General features: G+C 37.2%; 1 long non-coding RNA gene across 1 annotated transcript in view; it reads left to right on the top strand.

Annotated features, from left to right (window-relative positions):
• Positions 1 to 19497, top strand: part of LOC144026417 (uncharacterized) — a 53169-nt gene that overhangs the window by 7367 nt on the left and 26305 nt on the right. The window contains exon 4 of the long non-coding RNA XR_013285135.1: positions 10084 to 10187. This is a non-coding gene — a long non-coding RNA (uncharacterized LOC144026417). The remainder of the gene's footprint in view (positions 1 to 10083; positions 10188 to 19497) is intronic.

The following is a 19497-nucleotide window of genomic DNA, read 5'->3' as shown; positions in this document are numbered from 1 at the left end:
GTTTTGTAAACATACAATGTAGTTTCAGTTAGTTTTCTTTTTTTAAAAAGCATCTTCGTTTTAGTTTTATTTCATTAATGAAATTGTTTTGAATTTTTGTTTTTTTGTTAGTTTTAGTTAACTAAAATAAACTTTAATAGCACCTGTGTTTTTCGTCACCCTCCCTTACTTTGACCATCTCCAAACATTTTTGTTTTTATTTATTTTTGGACTAAGTCAAATGCCATTTTTAGCATATGTCGAGGGGCCACTAAAAAATGGACGGCGGGCCGCAAATGGCCCCCGGGCCGTAGTTTGGACACCCATGATATAGGCTATTATTTTGAATGACACTTTTGTCCGTTTGTCGAGGTCACTTAGCCAAGCTTCTCTCAAGACGTGACATACAATTTTGTGAATGCAATGGTGAATGAGTGTGCGTTCATGGCAGGGCATTGACACTCGTCTGAATTTGAATCCCACTCAGTTGTGTATGAACATGTTGGCATATGTGTGCTATGGCTACGCAATATGGCTTCAGCCGAGTGTGCACGCGTCCCTGAGCACAGCAGAGGCTGTGGTCCTTGAAATCCCATGCTTCTGCCTATACTCCAGCTCAAGGTTTGAGTCACTTTCACATTCAGACGTGAGCATAAACTGCAGCTGCTATATTTTGGTTATTTATTTATTTTGAGGAAACAAGAAGGAAGTGTTTTTCCAGCACTTTGTTTTTCACATTTCTTTGCTCTCCTGAGGCACAGCGCTCTAAAGAACAGTTGGGGTAACATCCTCAAAGCATAGTATTTCCCAGTGAGGATTAAACGCTTGCATTTGAATTTGGTCGAAAATGAAAGGCTGCCTTGCCTGCATCAAAGAGCATCCTCGTCATTATTAACTGTAGGGGGAGGAATATGCAACATGGCAGAAGCGAATATTGTCCTGTGCTTTCTTTTTTCAAGGTGTCCTCCTCCTCTTTCCTGTCAAGCTGCTTATATCGTAAGAGCCTGAAAGTGCATTCATGTTACTGTGCTAATTGAGGCTTTGTTGGAGCCGATGGTCCATTAGCACTGCAGGAGACGGGCGCCATCATTTGTTGGCAAAATGTTAGTTTGTTTGCAGCAGTTACATTTAAACTGCACATGTGCGAGTATATGGTATAAAGTCCGGTTCAACACATTCTCATATATACATTATTATTATTTTTTTTTTTAGAAGGATTTCAACTGTAAACTGCTACACACTAAGTCAAGTCAATTCATCTTTATTTATAATTGGACTCGGGCTTAAGGAGTTGGTCTTTGGAGTCAGAGGAAACAGTTTGAGTCCCACGACAGACAAAAATAAATAAATAAATAAAAATGGCAACTAGTTGTTGGCTAGATACTAGTCTGCTTGCTAGCTTCTGTCTCGGTGACCTTGGTCAAGGAAATCATCCCCATTGCTCAAGTGGTGCAGTACTCTGCATGTTTATTTCACTCTGAATTTATACTTATACCTGGATGTTTGTGATTAGATGCTACTTGTGGTGTGCGTCACAAAGTACATATTAGAGTGAGAGTTGAATTTGCCCTTGAAAGACACCCATATTTAATTACAAAAAAAAATCTAATTAAAAAACATCAAATCAGAATCAAACAAACATCATATTTTTCTTACATTTGCATTACACTAGTGAGGAAGCATCTCCAATACAGATCATTTCAAAAAGGCTTATATTCCAATACAGCATTTCCCATCAATTAGCATGAAATTAATGGCAATTTTCTACTCTTTTCATTTCTAGTTCCTGATTGTAAAACAGTCGCGAGTACAGATACCTTGAAATAAGGCCAAATATCGACCATATACCTGATATCGGTACTGGCCCAACCCTACTAGTGATTATAAGCAATGCATGATTCAATGCCACATTCTTAAAGTAATGGCCTAAGTCATATTATTGACCTAAAAATATCTATTTATTTTTGTCTTAAACATCTCAGGATGCTAAAATTGACCACATAATGAAATAAATCAGTTAATTCTACCCCTGAAATGAAACTTGTAATAAATATAACATAATCAGTATTTGGTTAAGTTTTTCTTTTGCATGTGTACTGAAAAAAAAAAAAAGAAAACAAAATATTTTCAGGAGGTGACAATATGTTGAATCAAAAGTGTGCTGAAACACAAACTGCACAAACTGGCACAGTTGCTAGATAACGGATTTTTTTTTTTTTGTTTGAGGTGAAATATTGTAAAGATACTAGTCATTGTTTTACTTTTAAATCATGAAAAAAGTATGTTTTGACAGAAGGACTCATAATGAAACTGATGGTCCAATGTCAAAAACAGGGGTACCCAAGTCTGTTGCTTATCCAGCCTGTTTTTGATGTCTCCCTCCTCACCATCATTTGACACCTGAATCACATGTTCGGGCCATCAGCAAGCTTTGCAGAAGCTTAACAACGATCTTAATCATATGAAGCTGGTGTGTCGGGAGAGGATGAAATCTACAAAAAGCTGGATAGGGGCTATCGAGGACCCTAGTCTAATTTATTGAACAGATTTTAAACTGTTTCCAGAAATGACAACATATTGAGCATTTTCTGAAAAGCATATCCCTTGTTTTACGTACAGCACATACTCCAAAGTGTCCGACTACATTTGATAGATCACTGTGACATATTTTTGGTATACGAAGAAAATTGCAGCCATTCAGCTTAAGCGGAATCTGAGGGCTTTGATCTGCTGTGCGGGAACCACCCTCTGCAATTCCTTCACTCCCCAAAAGCTGACAGGAATGGATCGGATCTATTAACGTAGGTCTAGGTGGCCCGAGGCTGTGCTGTAACTAGTGCAATTAATCCATATAGTTGGTCTATCCCGAGGTGCTACCCTTTGTGCAGTTTCTGTCATAAAAGCACCCCCTGACTTTAAAAAGATTGTTCCAAGTAATGGATACAGATCTTAGGAGAAGACGATGTCGACAGGACAATCCTCAGCAGTTTTTGCCCTTTTTTATAGGTTAAAACTATTATGACGCATGTGACCAATATGTTTCTCATTAGCAGCTATAGTGTAGCTTATCTACGGAAGCGTATTGCATTCACTTGAAAAAAAAAAAAAAAAAAAAAAAAGTCCTGTTTTTCTGACAAATTTTTTTGGGGAGCTTTGTTTTTTTTTGAGTAATATTTTTTATGTTTTTCAGAATATTTTTTTTCTGTTTTACTGATTTTTTTTTTTTTGTCATAAAAAAAAAATATTCCGAAAAACAGAAAAAAAATTACTCTGAAAAACAGGGGGGGGGGGGGGAAGAATTATTCCCAAAAACAGGAAAAAAAATATTCCAAAAAACAGAGCACCAACTTCTATTTTTCAGAGTAATTTTTTTTGGACCTCTGAACTCCAAATGACTTGGTGCAGACCTGTATATATGACTGAATAGCCAATAGCTCATACACGCCAATGCAAGCCGTTGAAGTCACAGGGCGGCCATCTTTTTACTCCCATGTCGCGAGCAGACTACTGTATAAACTATACGGTATATGTACAGGTGAGACATATACAGCTCATAAGGCAGTTAGTATGCGGCCGGAGGCGGGGTGGTCACTAAGATGGCCGCCCTGTAACTTCAAAGGCTTGCATTGGCGTGTATGGGCTTTCGGCTATCCAGTCATAAATACAGGTCAGTGGTCTGAAACAAGTCACTTGGAGTTCAGAGGTCCAAAAAAAAAAATATTCCGAAAAACAGAGCACCGACTCCTGTTTTTCGGAATAATTTTTTTTTCTGTTTTTTGGAATAATTTTTTTTTTCTGTTTTTTTGAATAATGTTTTTACCCCTGTTTTTCGGAGTAATTTTTTCCCCCATTGTTTTTCGGAGTAATATTTTTTTTATTTTTCTGTTTTTTAGAATACTTTTTTTCTATGACAGAAAACAAAAATCAGAAAAAAAAAAAAATTACTCAATAAAACAAATCTCCCCAAAACATTTGTCAGAAAAACAGGAGATTTTTTTTTTTTCAAGTGAATGCAATACGCTTCCGTACGTATCAATCTTGTCTGTTTTTTTTGTTTTTCTTTTTTTTTTTTTATGGCTCGGGGAATAGAAATGTGAAGACGTAAAAAGGCAGCAGGAGTGTTTCAACACATTTCAATGACACGTCGGTCTCAGGGGAGAAGCATGACATGGGCCGACCCTTTGATGGCCCACCGGCACCAACCAGGTCTGTCTCCGAGATCACACGTCTTGAAAGGGTGCCACTGGCTTGAACCACTCTACATTATCAATTTAGATATTCAAGATGAAGAATATTGTTGAGACATTTGCATCTCAAAGGTGAAATGTTGGAATTGGTTTGAAGGTTTGCCTGTGTTTTGTTGAAGCCAAGCAATTCCTATTCCTAATATTTTATATTGGGAATAGGATAAAGAAAAGAAAAAAAAATAATAAAAACTTGTGCCGATATAGCAAGCGCTGCATGACTTATTCAAAAGGTTACACTGACATTCTTATTGATGTAAAACAAAAGCATGGAAATGTAATTTTCATATCATTGATGCCGCTGCCATTTGATTGCAAATCTTTTGTCTTGTCCTTGCTGGCGATTCGAACGGCTAAATTAAAAACCACATTGTGAAACAGAATACTAATTCAAAGGGTTCAGCAGATTACGAATGTAAGTCTGTGCGAGCATTACATTTGCTCCGTAAACCCGACAAACTTCATTGGCTTGCACATTTGTTGACGATTTCTTCAGGCAAGTCCGCAAGTTCCTCCGTCAGCTGGAAAATGTCTCCTGTAAAATGTGCTACTTTTATTGATTGTTCTAAATGTTAATGTCTTTTGTGCAAGATATTTCACCATTAAGGCAACAATAAAGCATGGACCATTGTAATGATATTTACCAACAGCTGTTCTCCCTTTACTCCCTGGGGGTGTTGGGGAAGGAATTTATGTGACCTGGGCAGTTTTGTCTATCGATTTTGTGAAAAGGAGGTGGGGAAAAAAGATGAAAATGTCAAGAGAAATTTTCCTTAACAATGTGTTTTATGCCTTTGAAAGGCTACAGCAGGTTGGCAATTTTACCCTACCGAAATGAGGGTTTGCTAAAATTGTATTTGAACCGCCATTCAGGAACCATGCTTTTCAAAATAGCACATTTTTGCAAAACCGAGAGAGTAAATATCATCGGCATTCACGAGTTGCATCGTTGCCTATGACATTGAGAATCGGGTTGTATTCAAATAATTTATGGGCTCTAAAGCCCAATCAAAGCTCTGATGAAATGGTGGTGATGGATTTTCTGACATTGCTCAACATGTGAGTTTGATACGCTTGTACAAAAAAAAAAAAAAAAAAAAAGTTCTGCTTCATCAAACGAAAGAGCTTCTGGAGGAATGTGAGCTGTGGCACAACGTAGGGGAAAGCGCTTCCCATAATTGCTTCGTTAAAAACCAGTTGCTTTGTGCGTCCTGGAGTAATTAAGCAGTTGGAATTTTACATTACACTAGTGAAAATTAACAAAGAGCACATCTGGGTGTCCCATAGGTTTAGTCATTAAAAAGCCCATTATTTTTCAAATTACTTTTTCAATCTTTCAGCCCCCCTAATCTGGAAGAATTTCCCAATAGACAAGTTCCTGTTCTTGTTTTGAATGACTCCTTTAGGAAAGTTAAACATTTAGAGTATGCTGTGAGCCAGCGGCGGCTGTGCCTTGCTCCTCAACTATGCTGTATTTCCAAGACAACATGTGACAGGATATGGAAGTGCACCGTAAAACTGTGGTATCCAACCAGTGGACCTCGGGCCAAAATGTATTTTGGAACGATTATTTCATAGCATATGCATACATGTGTGCGTGTGTGCATGTTTGTCATGTGCAAGGTTATGTGTTTTTTGTTAATTTTCAGAAATAAAACAATTTACAGTAAATACAATTGCACAATTGCATGTCTTGGTCATCAACAATTGTATTAGCTTCCATTATAATGGAGATATTATTTGACCCGAGTACTGCAATTGCATTTTTTGTTTTAACAAAATGACTCAAAATATGCTCTTGTACAACTAGATAACTAAGTAACTAACTAAAAAACACTAGTAATTTCAATTACTGTATATATATATATATATATATATATATATATATATATATATATATATATACTGTATATATATATACTGTATATATATATATTATCTTGTTATTTTTTTATTATTATTGTTTGTATTTTTTTTTTTTATCCTTTCCTCTTTTATGTTATGTGTGTTTGTTATATGGACCTGAGTCTGATCAATAAATGTGATGATGATATATATATATATATATATATATATATATATATATATATATATATATATATATATATATATATATTTATTTATTTATTTATTTATTTATTTTTTTCTTTAATCATAGGTCTCGTAATAGCTCATTATATTTTATAGGCCGCAGCGTGCCTTACGGGAGGCTGACATGTTTCATCGCTATTTATCAGCTATGGATAGGAGAAGAACTTTGCAAACATTGTAATTGGTAATAGGCTGGTAAAGTGTGGTCTCTCTGAGGCACTGCTGTGTGCATGCTTCAAAATTGTTGCACTCTATTCGTTCACCACTAGATGGCACTAAAGCCTACATACTGTGACTTTAAAATTGCATGAATTTAATGGCAATTTTCTATTCTTGTAATTTCTAGTTGCCGATCGTAAAACAGCAACACGAGAGCAGCCGATACTTGAAATAAGGCCAGGTATCAGGCTGATGCTGTTACCAGGAATCGGTACTCGCAAATCCCTAGTTTTGAACCTAAAACATCTTTACCGATCAAGTTATATGTGGACATTGAAATCCGTCTTTAATGTACCTTTACTAACATCCAATGAAATTGTTATTTAATCAATATTTTCTGACTACTGAATCTCATTTGAGGATGCAATAACTAACTATATTACCATGCAATGTACAATTGCAAAGGCACAGTTTTTAATTTGTATACAATGGCGGGAAATGGTCAAAGAAAAATTGTACATATTTCAACACCTTGCACTCAAAAAGTCTCAAACTGCATGCATTGTAATTTACAACACAGTCTATATAAATAACACAATATATATATAGACTGGATTTGAAGAACCACATTCAAAATGCATTTTAAATAATACAACTGAGGAAAATAATTGATGAGTGCATATGAAGCTCAAGTGAATGAATGCAGAGCTGAAGTACGGGAAAAGTACGGTCAATATTATTTATTTACAATCGTCTGGTGAGTCACATTATTAGATTTTTAAATTAAATTATTTGTGTTGCACTCAAAACAGCAGCACTGTAACATTTCTCAAAGCTTCCCTCTCCCAAGCAGCTTGACAAATTTGGAGAGTACCGGTATACAAGCCTCCTTGAAAAGTCTTTGAACTGAAAAACAAAAATTCATGGCCGGCATATCAAATGTCTTCCTCCTCAGGGGCCAGTGCTCTTCAAACATCACACACATTTTACTTTGGTAGTGCAAAGTACATACATAGCATATGTGCATGACCTGCTACTGTATGTATTTGATGGTGTGCCACACTAACGCCTGCATTCATACTAGACTCGAGCACGTGCCCAGATGTTTCACAGCTGTTCTATATTGGATGCTCTGGTGTGTCAAAACAAAGACTCCATCACAGATAATCTGACACGATATTTTTAAACTTGCATGAAATAATTTCTTTGGAATATATTTATGTCAAATCATGGCCTCTCTGTCAAATAATAAAGTGTATTAAAAAAAACATAAAAGTAGACAATATGTATTAAAGTAACCAAACAGAATTTAATACCAGAATTTGCATGATTCCTGGCTGGTAAGTGGTCAAGCTGTAGCCGTGGTGCATCATCTTTTATTTTGTGTTGGGTAAGAGGCAACAATCAAAAAGTAACAAAAAAAATAAAAAATACAATATCAAAGGGATCAATTATTTAGTGGTTTTGCAACAGTGGTGAAGACTCGTCAAGTCTTTCATCCTGACGGATGCTGCGGAGGTAAAAGTCAGAGACGGAGATAAGAGGACACTTTGACCAGCCTCGCCTCCTCATGATAAATCTTTATCATTGTTGGTGACGGTCTGACCTCTACAATGTGAAATGGGACGGTGGGGGTTGCGGGGTGATCATGAAGTGGCTCGCTCATTAATACAACTTGAAATCCTGTAGGCTCATTTTCCAGATGCTTGTGACCTTTCTAGAATTGCCAGTATCAAATGAAAGCATTTTTGAAGCCAAGAGTTCTGCTTGGTCAAACAAGAAGGCAAACTGGCCGATGTTTCCATGTCTTTAGTACATGCCAAGGTTATTTTAGCTAACTAAAACTAACACAAAAATAAAATAAAATACAAGTAAAATTAAAAACAATTTTGTTAATGAAATAAAATACAAACAAAAATGTTTTTTTTTAAAAAAACAAAAACTAACTGAAACTACATTTTATGCTTAAAAAACAAAAACTATAATTATAGCAAAAATGTCCTTCGTTTTAGTCTTTGGTAATTAATTTAATGCATGAGCATTTGGGAGTGATTTTAAATGTGATTTTTAAGTACGGTAGATTTGTTTTGAGGAGTAAAAAAAACAAAACAAAAAAACAACTGGAGGAATAAAAAAATAGCAAATCATATATGTACTTACGACGTGAAGCTTTATTTTCCCATCACTATCAACAATACCAAATAAACAGTAATTGGGGAAATGGTTTTATAATACACCTTTAACTGCAAAATATAATATATAATATAATTATTTGATTTATCTGATGAATAATTGATAGAATCATCGATTCTAAAAATATTCAATGGGGACAGCCATTCAAACCACTGATTTCAATGTGTGTGCAGTGGGACCCCTCATACTATATATATATATATATATATATATATATATATATATTTATTTATTTATTTTTTATTTATTTATTTATTTTTTTGAAGAAGAAGAAGAATATCATTTTAAATTAATCAGTAATGTTCTGACTATTTGAACATTGTCGGTGACCAGCTTATTATACATTAGCATTGCCTATTACACATTAGACCATGCCTATTGAAGTTCAATAGTTCAGCATTTGTTTTTTTTTTTTTTTCTATAAAATGACAGTACGATTATTAATTTCTTTTGGAAGTCGAGGTTTTGTGTCACAGTCAAGCCATTGACTCTAATTATAGTGGGATTAATGGTGTGGTAATTGCTACAGTTACTCAAACCACTCTGATGTGGTCAAAATGATTCATGATGAGTATAAACCGGAAATCCCAATGATGGATTGCCATTGTCAAGGATTAAAGGAACACTTGTTCTCTCAGAGCCACCATTCAAGTTCACCGCATATGTAATACAATCAATTTCCATCTCATATCTGAACCCAAATAAATGATGATATAATTAAAGCCTGTCTGTCCCTTGTTTGGAAAATGGTAGTTTGTTTCTTTAAAAGGAACTGTTTGGTTTATTTTTATTAATGAAATGCCTTGTTGTAATTCTTGCATATATTGTTCTTGTATTAATAAGTTTTAGGGTCTAACAGCCGAGACAAATTGGCCTTATAAGACCCAAAGCAGTCATACCCCTCAGACATTTGTTTTCTTTCAGTGTTTATTCCAAAACACAGCACTGGTAATTTCTCCCATACGGTGCATAACTGAAATGTATGAAATAATTAAGACCGTTTTCACGGCATGACGTTGGCTTTCTCTTCCATTCTCCAGACATTGCTCTAAATTAAATTGACCGGAAGCATGAGTCAGCTTTACGTCCATGAAGAATTAAATGAGGGAGTTTGTACTCATCTACGATTCCGACAGCAAGCTCAGACAATGAGCTAAGGTGAAATTCAGTCAATTCATGGACACAGTTGGACCTCATTTTTTTGGATTTCAAAGCAATTTTTCCAATATGAAATAATGTCAATTGAATATTGTGTTCCTGGGTTAAACTATGGCCATCATAAAAACCTCGATGTATTCCTCTGTGATCTGTGTAAGAGTAGCTCTGGCTCACTATTTTAGCATTTCTCATCTTTTTCCACCTTTTATATTTGTGTTTCTTCTGCTTTCTGGACATGGACGCATGCTTTTCTTTACAGTCGCCACTCCATGCTAACTCTACAACAGATCCTGGAGCGTCCTGTTACTCAACATTCCCCGTGAGCTGAGGGCCTTCTGGGAGCAAAGCCTGCTGCTTGTTCAGGTAGGGTGACCAGATTTTGAAAATGTAAAACTGGGGCACTACAATTTTGCTGAAAATTATATAAACAATAAATTGTCACTAGGGGCAGGTGATATGACAAATTTAATCGCTAGTCAACAGTGTTTGTGTTAGCATTAGCTAAAATAATATCGTGGTTTACAGTTCAACAGTGCTAAACAATCCAACCGGTGCTGTTTATCACATGTCGGGTGCGAATTGTAACATTGAAAATATGCCGCCAGAAAAGCTCGGCTGGGTGTTACGGGTGACAACAGCATTGGGTTAGAAGGACTGCATTTCCCATGATTCTTAGACACGAAAGCATATGGTGACGAAAAACGGCCTTTTTTTTTTTTTTTTTTTTTTTTACATCTTTTTGCACACCTCACTTCCTGAATCTTCTAATAAGGTATTTTAGTTCATTGGTAGCACTCTGTGCACCCAAACATGAGACGTTTTCGTGGCGCAGGTATTTCTCCATTGTGGGACAAATAAAGGTCAGGTAATCTAATCTAATTAGCTGTACAGAAAATTTTGAAGTAAAAATACTATTCAAGAGAAATGATAACCAAATGGCAAACTATTAATTCCAAATTAATTGCAAAATTTTGGGCTTCAGCGCTCAGAGAGGTTCCACTGTATGTTTGGTTATATTGCACTAGACACATGATTAGGAACAGTACTGCCGGGGCATTTTATTACTACGTGTTACCAAATCTGCAAGAATAGGTTCCACTTTTTTATAAGACATTATTTTCCCTCATCAATATGCAATTCGCGTAGAAAGAGCCTGACTATGACTCGCACAGCCTCGTAACACATGTTGCTGCCACACTTGAGCAGCCTCATTGTGCGCAAGCTAAAGCAACGGGATATAATATCTTATGCCACCGACAGTGCAGTCGGTCTTTGATATCAAGTAACACGCAGTAAATTAAATTGCCAACTGAATGTGACAAATTTGAATCAACATCCTTGATCAGTAAGCAGCTTTCCTGGCAGCTGAGTGTCTCACAACACAATGGCCCCTCTGTCATCATCCTATATGTCAGACAGACACGTGCATGCAGAGTGGGAGGCAGCAGGGAAACTAAAAGAAATAAGCTCTCGTTTGATTGAGAAAGATCTCAACCCAATTAAGCTTTATAAAGACAGTGAGGACAGGTGTACTAGTTCTGTGGTGACTTAAGCATTTGTGACAATACCCTCAAGCAAAGGGCTTCCAATGCTGAAAGGACACCCAAGTGTGTTGGGGTTAATTGGATGACCCAATCCATCCCAATTAAAGATTTTAAGGCACACATCCCCCCTCCCCCACCCCCAGTCTGTGAGGAAATTGAAATCCGCTACAGATGGCTCTTCCTGTGGGGTTGCTCCAAATAATTGCTGGCATAGACGCCGGGTGTATGTAGAAGCTCCGCGTGTGCATGCGTGGTTGTGTATTTTCCCATTGAATTAAAAATAAATAAAATATTTGGGTCAAATACAGTGCACATCACTTTTGCATTGCCACTGACAAGAAAGCCTTAACACTTGACAGCCTTTCTTAAGAATGTTCTTTGAGTCGAAGTGAAAAATTCAGATGCACATGAGCCAGATCAAAACATGCCAATGATACGGAGAGTGCAGGAGCTGGCATAATCCAGAGCCAGGCCAAATATATTTCAAGCGTAGTTGTGCAACAGTACCACTGCTAGGATGCTATTATGATCAGTTGTCCTTTTTAGGCATGCCTTGGGGTCCCCTACTATTGCCGATTTGATGATAAAAATGCTGAAATATGGTTGTATGTTTCAAGGAACACGCTGTTTATGAAAAACTAAGCAGCTGTTCCGTGAAATGGTTAATGTCAACTCTTCCCTGATTCATGTTGATTTCATTTTATTAGTTTAACAGGTTCAATGCAATCCCCCCCAAATGCGCACTGTTCAGTAATGTGAGTCAGATTACCCAAGAATGGTGAAGCGATGACCCACCATCCTCGGCCTCTAACGAGCTGCCCCCTGCCTTCGCTGATGTGATTAGAACGGCTAACTTTAGCCTTTGGATCCAATCAGAGGCAGAGTAGGGCGGATCTTGCTGAAGAAAATAATCCATCAAATAGTGAGTGGCCCGGGAGACTTGCTCACAGTGTGGGTCGATGCCCGGGTTGACAGGATCTCGTTTAGTTTTATAGCAGCTAAGCTAGCAGATGATTTTAAAGTTAAAAAAACAAGAGTGGGGACAAATATTTTAATACTCGGCCTAAATCAATATTGAGGTCTAATAGTGACTGTTTTTCACTTTTTGTTCATTATTCACTATTGTTTTAAAATATTATTTATACTGTGTGCCTTATGATAGATATATTTTACATTAATTCAGACTGCTTGTGTGCTCTTATGTCATCATAATTTTGTTGTTGTGAGCAAGTACGTGTGACAGAGTTTTATTACATGTCACCGTTTCTAAAACAGGGCATTTTCCTGGACTACTAAAAAAATAATAATAATTTGATTATACCCACTTCTCCAGGGACCATTGGCCTGTCGTCCCTAAAAGAGTGATGATGGAAGCGTGGTTCAAACAAAATGGCGGACTGATGATTGCAGTTTAGTTTGGCTTGAAAATAATGAAAATTGATGATGACGGACGGGTGCCAAGAGTGCTGACAAACAACGACAACTACAAGTTCCTCTCATGCTGATGTGTAATCAATGGAAACAAGACATACTTGAGACATAAAAATATGTCACAAATGTGACTCGTTTTGAGGGTGTTATGAATAGAACGCATTTTATTTTGTAACGACCCATCGCAGATTGTCGCAATTATGCACATTACCCTCATTTAATAAAAAATACAGTTTAAGAAGGCCCACGCGGCAGGAATCCTCAGCCCATCTGCAGTTTTTAGTGTCAAGCTGTGTGACTGGCCACAGTTCAAAATTCTCATGATTAGTCATTACAATCCTAGCATCATAACGGCAAACAATATAGTAGAGTGTATTTCAAATTAATTGATATTCAAAACACACATGTCACTGCGTAGAATGCTGCTTGCAACTTACTCTCCATAGAAGAAAAAGTCTTGACTATGTACTTCTTTGGTTCTTAAGCGATGCACCTGCCATGACATAGTTGAATCCCTCAGTGTGAGAAAGTCGCAAGACTTTTGAATGAGCTGCAGACTTTAAGCTGTGGGCTGAAATGGATCACTGGCAAAGAATTTGAAAAGTCTTGCAAATGTGCTGCCAATGCTCCCTTAAGAAGACCCGCTGCGGACACCACTGAACACTACTGTGAAAATAGAACAGAAAAGACTTAAAGAACTTGACACAATTCATTGTTTTTTTTTGTTTGGTTTTGTTTGGTTTTTCTTAATTTGTAAAGAAACCCTAAAGTGTGAAGGGAGCTGTGTAAGTGTTGTAAATTGGGGACAGGAAGTAGAAGGTTCAAGTCACTCACACCCTCGATTGAGCATACGTGCAGGTATGTTTGAATGTACTGGGAAATACAAAGTATGTTAAAACTAAAAGCATTTTTTCCTATATATATATATATATATATATACATATATATATATATATATCCATCCATCCATCCATTTTCTTGTCCATCCATCCATTTTCTTGACCGCTTATTCCTCACAAGGGTCGCGGGGGGTGCTGGCGCCTATCTCAGCTGGCTCTGGGCAGTAGGCAGGGTACACCCTGGATTGGTTGCCAGCCAATCGCAGGGCACACAGAGACGAACTATATATATATATATATATATATATATATATATATATATATATATATATATATATATATATATATATATATGCCTTGTATGATTTCTGTTTTTCCCATATTGTCACAGGGATGTGCAAGCACAAATGGATTTTCATGTTTTTAGGATATAGCCTGCAAGTACGTTCGAACATTTCCGTCAGAAATATTCACTCCACAGTGGCAGTTCCGCTCACGCTTTTGTACAATTAAATCACTACTTTATTACAAACAACATATTGGAATGATAACAAAATTGTGCCATTTGCTGGATCCAATGTGTCACTGCCCCCTTGTCAATTATGCAGTCAGCAACAAACTCAACAACATGAATTTAGGTTTGAGAATCTCAATGATTTTATTTTATTTTATTTTAAGATAACCATAAACCAAGTTTGCCAAATGACAGTTAGTTGTTGTTTTTTAACTGTTTGGCCTTTCCAGTCCGTTTCTATCATCTCTCCCAGACGGAATTGTAAAACTAACCATCTGTCAGGTCAATAATAAAAAAAAAAACCTTCACAATGCAAGAGACATTACAGTTGATGAAAGCTTTGGGTCTAAAAAGGTGTCAATTATGTTTTATATAGTCCTTCCCATCATGTCACTGCTCCGTTTTTTTTTACCTCACACGGGTATTAATGATGGACTTGTGCACACTTCCATATTCCAAATAAACATGTCCACGTAATATGTTGAAATAGACACAAATGCACAGGACCAAACTCCACAGCGGCCAAATTCCTCGGCCATGTTGACAACTAAAGAATTGATTTCCCAATGGCAGCACGGTCCATCAGTTGCCAGAAACATTGGCTTGGACTGCAGTCGCATCATGTTGACACAGGGCGCAATCACTTCTGTTTGCCTGCATTGTTCTTGTGGCGCAATAGAAAACAGACAAAAGGGCTAGCGGATGTCTAAAGCTATGCGCCACAATTCACATTCACTAAGATTCACTGCTGACCTTTTTTTCCTTGATCACCTAAACACAAACTAGATAAAGTGGAAATAAAAAGCCCACACATCTTAAAAAAAACAAAAAACAAAACAAAAAAACAACAACATTGTTCTGTCTTAGCTGATACTAATGCCTTAGACAAGATGGAAGAAATTACAAGGTATGAGCAGTTTTTAATAAAAGGTGACATTAACCACACTTCCAAGGAGCGCCGGCCGAATCTGTCTGCCAATGCCTCAATCAAATACACCAAAATCATATTTACATCACTAGATAGCACTGGTTTTTGCGAGTGGAAAATGTAGTCTACTTTTTGTCACCAAATTTTGAAGTGCGTCTGCCATAGTGCATCTACCAAATTCACAAACATGCTCAACTAGACTTGCCCCGGCACCAAAATGAAGTTTTTATGCTCGGGCTCCAGTTAACCAAAATAGGGCCCCAGCTGTCTATGTTTATTTGCCTTTCAAAAATAAAAATAAAAATGTTAATGCACCCATTTATAGCAAAAAGCTTCATTTACATTGGTGGTCTCCTTGCCAGAATATATATGTAACATGTTACACTCCCATGTTATTAAAAATAATAATAATAGTAAAACAAATAAAAAATAAATAAATTAAATAAATAAATAAATAAATAAATAAATAAATAAATAAAATAGACACAACTAGATGTTAAATCTCTGAAAAAAAATCTGCAATCTTTAGTCCCCTCCTACCTTAAAAGACCCCATGCCATACCATTATTATTATTATTATTATTATTATTATTATTATTATTATTATTATTATTATTATTATTATTATTATTATCATTATTATTATTATTATTATCATTGTTGTTGTTGCTGTTATCTTTAATGCCCCTTTTGTCAGGTTTACAAGATAATTTGGGTTGGAAATGCAAGGATACACTTTTTCAAGGTATTCCAGTTGATTCAAAACATCTGTCAGGTGAATTAAGTAGATTCCTAATTAATATTTGACATGTAAATAAGCTTTGCTCTGTTTGGATCGCAGTTTTCCTTAAATTGAATATGAAAACCAGCTTTGCACTGATGCAATACTCTCGACGCCTTGTGGTGACCAAATGTTAATAATAACAACCTCACATTTTGATCCTTTGATGAGCGCTTTTACTATCATTGTGAAGCAGAATTCACCAATTCAATAAGCAATAGGGTCATTTCGAAGAATAACGCCCAACTTGCTGAAACATAACTCCAAATTTCGATGGAGCAGTTCAATTGATTTTCTCAAAGGCATGGCAGTATTTACAAATTAAGTGGCTGCAAAGCCATCTAATATTGGTGTTCAATTCAATTATGCCGTGCGCCGTATTGATATTTTGTTACGACAAACAGCATAGCAATTATTAATGAAGACATCCTGCATGCAGGTAATTACAACACTAATTTGGTTATGGAACATTGAGTAAGTATCTGATTTTTTTTCATTGAGTAGATTTGTTTGACCAAACAGAGGTCTAATTATCCTCATGGATGAGGTACAAATTTTCTTACAGTCTCAGATGAAGAGTTCTCTACCAAAGACTAACATAGGGATCAGTAATTTCGTCACTGTGTAGTGAAAGGCTTCCATGTGGCGCTAGTGATGGTTAATATGCCAATTTATTTGGTGCTTGCGATGAAAAAAAAATGTGTATTTGTGTACGATGGATGTTTCAGGTGGACACTCAGTGGGGAATGCAGATGCTTGCAGTCATCTGCGAAACTGCCCGGGCCACATGATTCATTTATTTTTCTCAGTTGTTCATGCTAATGTGGAGTCATGAGTAAGCGGCGAAGTTTTGCTATGCACAATTGCACTTGAGTCATAAGGCTAATCAAGCCCCGTCTACATGGTCAGACTAATAGCGTTTTACATTGCTGAACTCGGCGCGTCTAACTTCAACACCTCCATTACAATTCTCGCTGTACTGCATCAATCATGGTCCGTATCTCCTGCAATGACAAATGTAATACTGCACAGACTACATATGTCACTGGAATGACTGCGGTACTTCGAGCAGCTGTTGTCTCCAGTAAATTAGTGAGTATATTAGTGGAATAAATGTGCAATTAGTCTATCTAATAGAGAGAACCAGTGCGTTCAACTGAAGCCTAATGTCCTTGAGTTAACTGTTAAGTGAACTGGACACTCCATTAGGTACATCCTTCAAAATATATGTATAGGTACAATTTGACTACTGTACCTCACAAGAATGCCAAATATTGCCCCTTTAGGAACATCTTTCATTCGGTTCGTGGGTGAGCTGGAACCTATGGATGTCGGGGTCACTTTGATGCTAACATTAAATATACTGATTTCTTGGGCATCCGGAAATTGACTTACCGATACGATACACAGCTTTGCAGTATCGGCCGATACCGATACCATACCGATACTTTTTTTTTTTTTTTTCCTCAACATGAAAGCTGTCCTGCCACTGGTTCAGAGCAGTCAAGGGGCAATAAGATATCTTAGATCGGCATGCAGTGAACATGTCACATATCAGTGAATGTCCTGCATGAGCAAGACACAACATGCTGCATCCAAAATCCTATATTACCTTTGGAATTAATGGTATCGGCATGTTGCTTGTGAGTAGTCACCGATACCGATACCACTGTTTTTATGCAGTATCGGCACCTCTGCCGATGCCAGTATCGGTATCGGAACAACACTACTTATAATAGTCGTCACTTTTTGCACCTTTACTACACCTCGGGTGCACATAGAAATGGCTCCTCGTATAGTTATCCTGCCAAACTTGATTTGGTTTTGAATCTGTGATTATGGCTTATTTTTTGTTGCAAACTAAATCTTGAAAGTAGAATATATTTAGCAGCGTTATAAAGAGGAGAGAAAGTTACAGTACATACACACAAACTCCTAAAAGTGGTTATTTCCCAAAATTCACTAAAAATATAAAATACTGATGACAAGAGTGCATATTTTTCAAATAAATGTAGATTTCAATAATGAAATGTAAAGAAAATAGTAGTGTTGTTCCGATACCGATACTGGTAAACCGGTATTAAACCAGTGGTATCAGTATCGGTGACTACTCACAAGTAAAATGCCGATACCATTAATTCCAATGCTAATGTAGGATTTTGGATGCAGCATCTTGTGTCTTGCTGGTGTACGCCATTCACTGGTATGTGACATGTTCACTGCATGCCGATCTAAGATATCCTATTGGCCCTTGAATGCTCTGAACCGATGGCAGGACAGCTTTTTCATGTTGAGGAAAAAAACCCTTAGGTATCGGTATGGTATCGGTATCGGCCGATACTGCAAAGCTGGGTATCGGTATCGGGAGCCAAAAAACGGTATCGGAACAACACTAGAAAATAGGCCATAAAAACAGAAGAAGTGAAACCATCACATAAGTTTCTCACAGAAACATTAATGGAAGGACAGACAAACATCGCAACAGCAACACAGCCAATCACCAAAGGTGAGGTGCTAGACCATGGACTTGCTACCTGACACTATTCTTACGTACTGAAGAAAGGGCGCTTGTTGGACATGAGGAGAGTGGAATAAAATGTGTGATAAAGGAAAGAGGTGGGGAAGTGGTGAGAAGAGCACAGAGGTGGAATTCGGGATTTGAAGATATGAGTCAGGAGGAATTAAAAAGTGACATGTATTGAATAGACGATTTCAAAGGTGAAAGAGAGAGAATGTGACAAAATGTGAAAAGCAGGTGGCTAGGGAAATCATACCCAATGGAAAATTTTAAAGAAAGAAAGATCTAAAGAAAGTAAGCGCATCGCCAATGCAGTAGCAAATATTCCAACAGGTGCCGAAGCAAGCAATGTAAATATTTGCTTTTGCAGAGAAAAGAACCGCACATGAATGCGCACTCCACCCTTCCCCCAACCCAAAGAAACCTTGGGCCGACACGGTGATGAATAACATCCCTATTTTTCGCAACCCGTAATTGGCAAGCATGATTTACACTTCTCACAAAAAGTGTCGAGTGGCTTTTATTATTTTAAAATTCAGTAATTTTACATATACAGAAGCTTGTATGTGCTGTACCACAGTGCAATCAGCAGTGAAAGCTTTGTAGCGGCGTACAAAATATTGACATTTACGTGGATGTGATAATGGACGATATTATCAAGTAGATGTTTGATGTTCACATGTTGAAGGGATGCGATACAGATAACATAGTCATTGTTCATCTCGCATGTATGTCTTCACCCAGGTTACTTCAGTGTGTTAATGTGGAAGCTGTATCTTGCTTCTGAGAGACCAAATGTGGCCACATGTTGATGGCCGGCATTGTGTTGCCTGTCTACGCTCATCAGTGGATGTGCACGTGCATAATGGTGTGCAATCAGCAGCCCTTTGCAACTTTACAATAAGTCATTAGCAGTCAAGACTGTTGTGCACAGACCGCGATTTCAAAGATGCTCCTCAACAGCTTGTGCGGCATGCGCTGATTGAACTGGCGCACTTGAAAGGGGGAGAGAGACGTCAGGTTCACAGCATCCTGTCGTGGCCCATCTGCCCCCGCCGTCAGACTCCTTTGTGAAGAGGAAGGGGTTTGAACTTCAAAGAACAGCAATGCTACCTGGG

This window comes from Festucalex cinctus, chromosome 9 (assembly GCF_051991245.1).
Source record: "Festucalex cinctus isolate MCC-2025b chromosome 9, RoL_Fcin_1.0, whole genome shotgun sequence".
Taxonomy (NCBI): Eukaryota; Metazoa; Chordata; class Actinopteri; order Syngnathiformes; family Syngnathidae; genus Festucalex; species Festucalex cinctus.
This window is presented reverse-complemented; position numbering and strand designations above follow the sequence as displayed.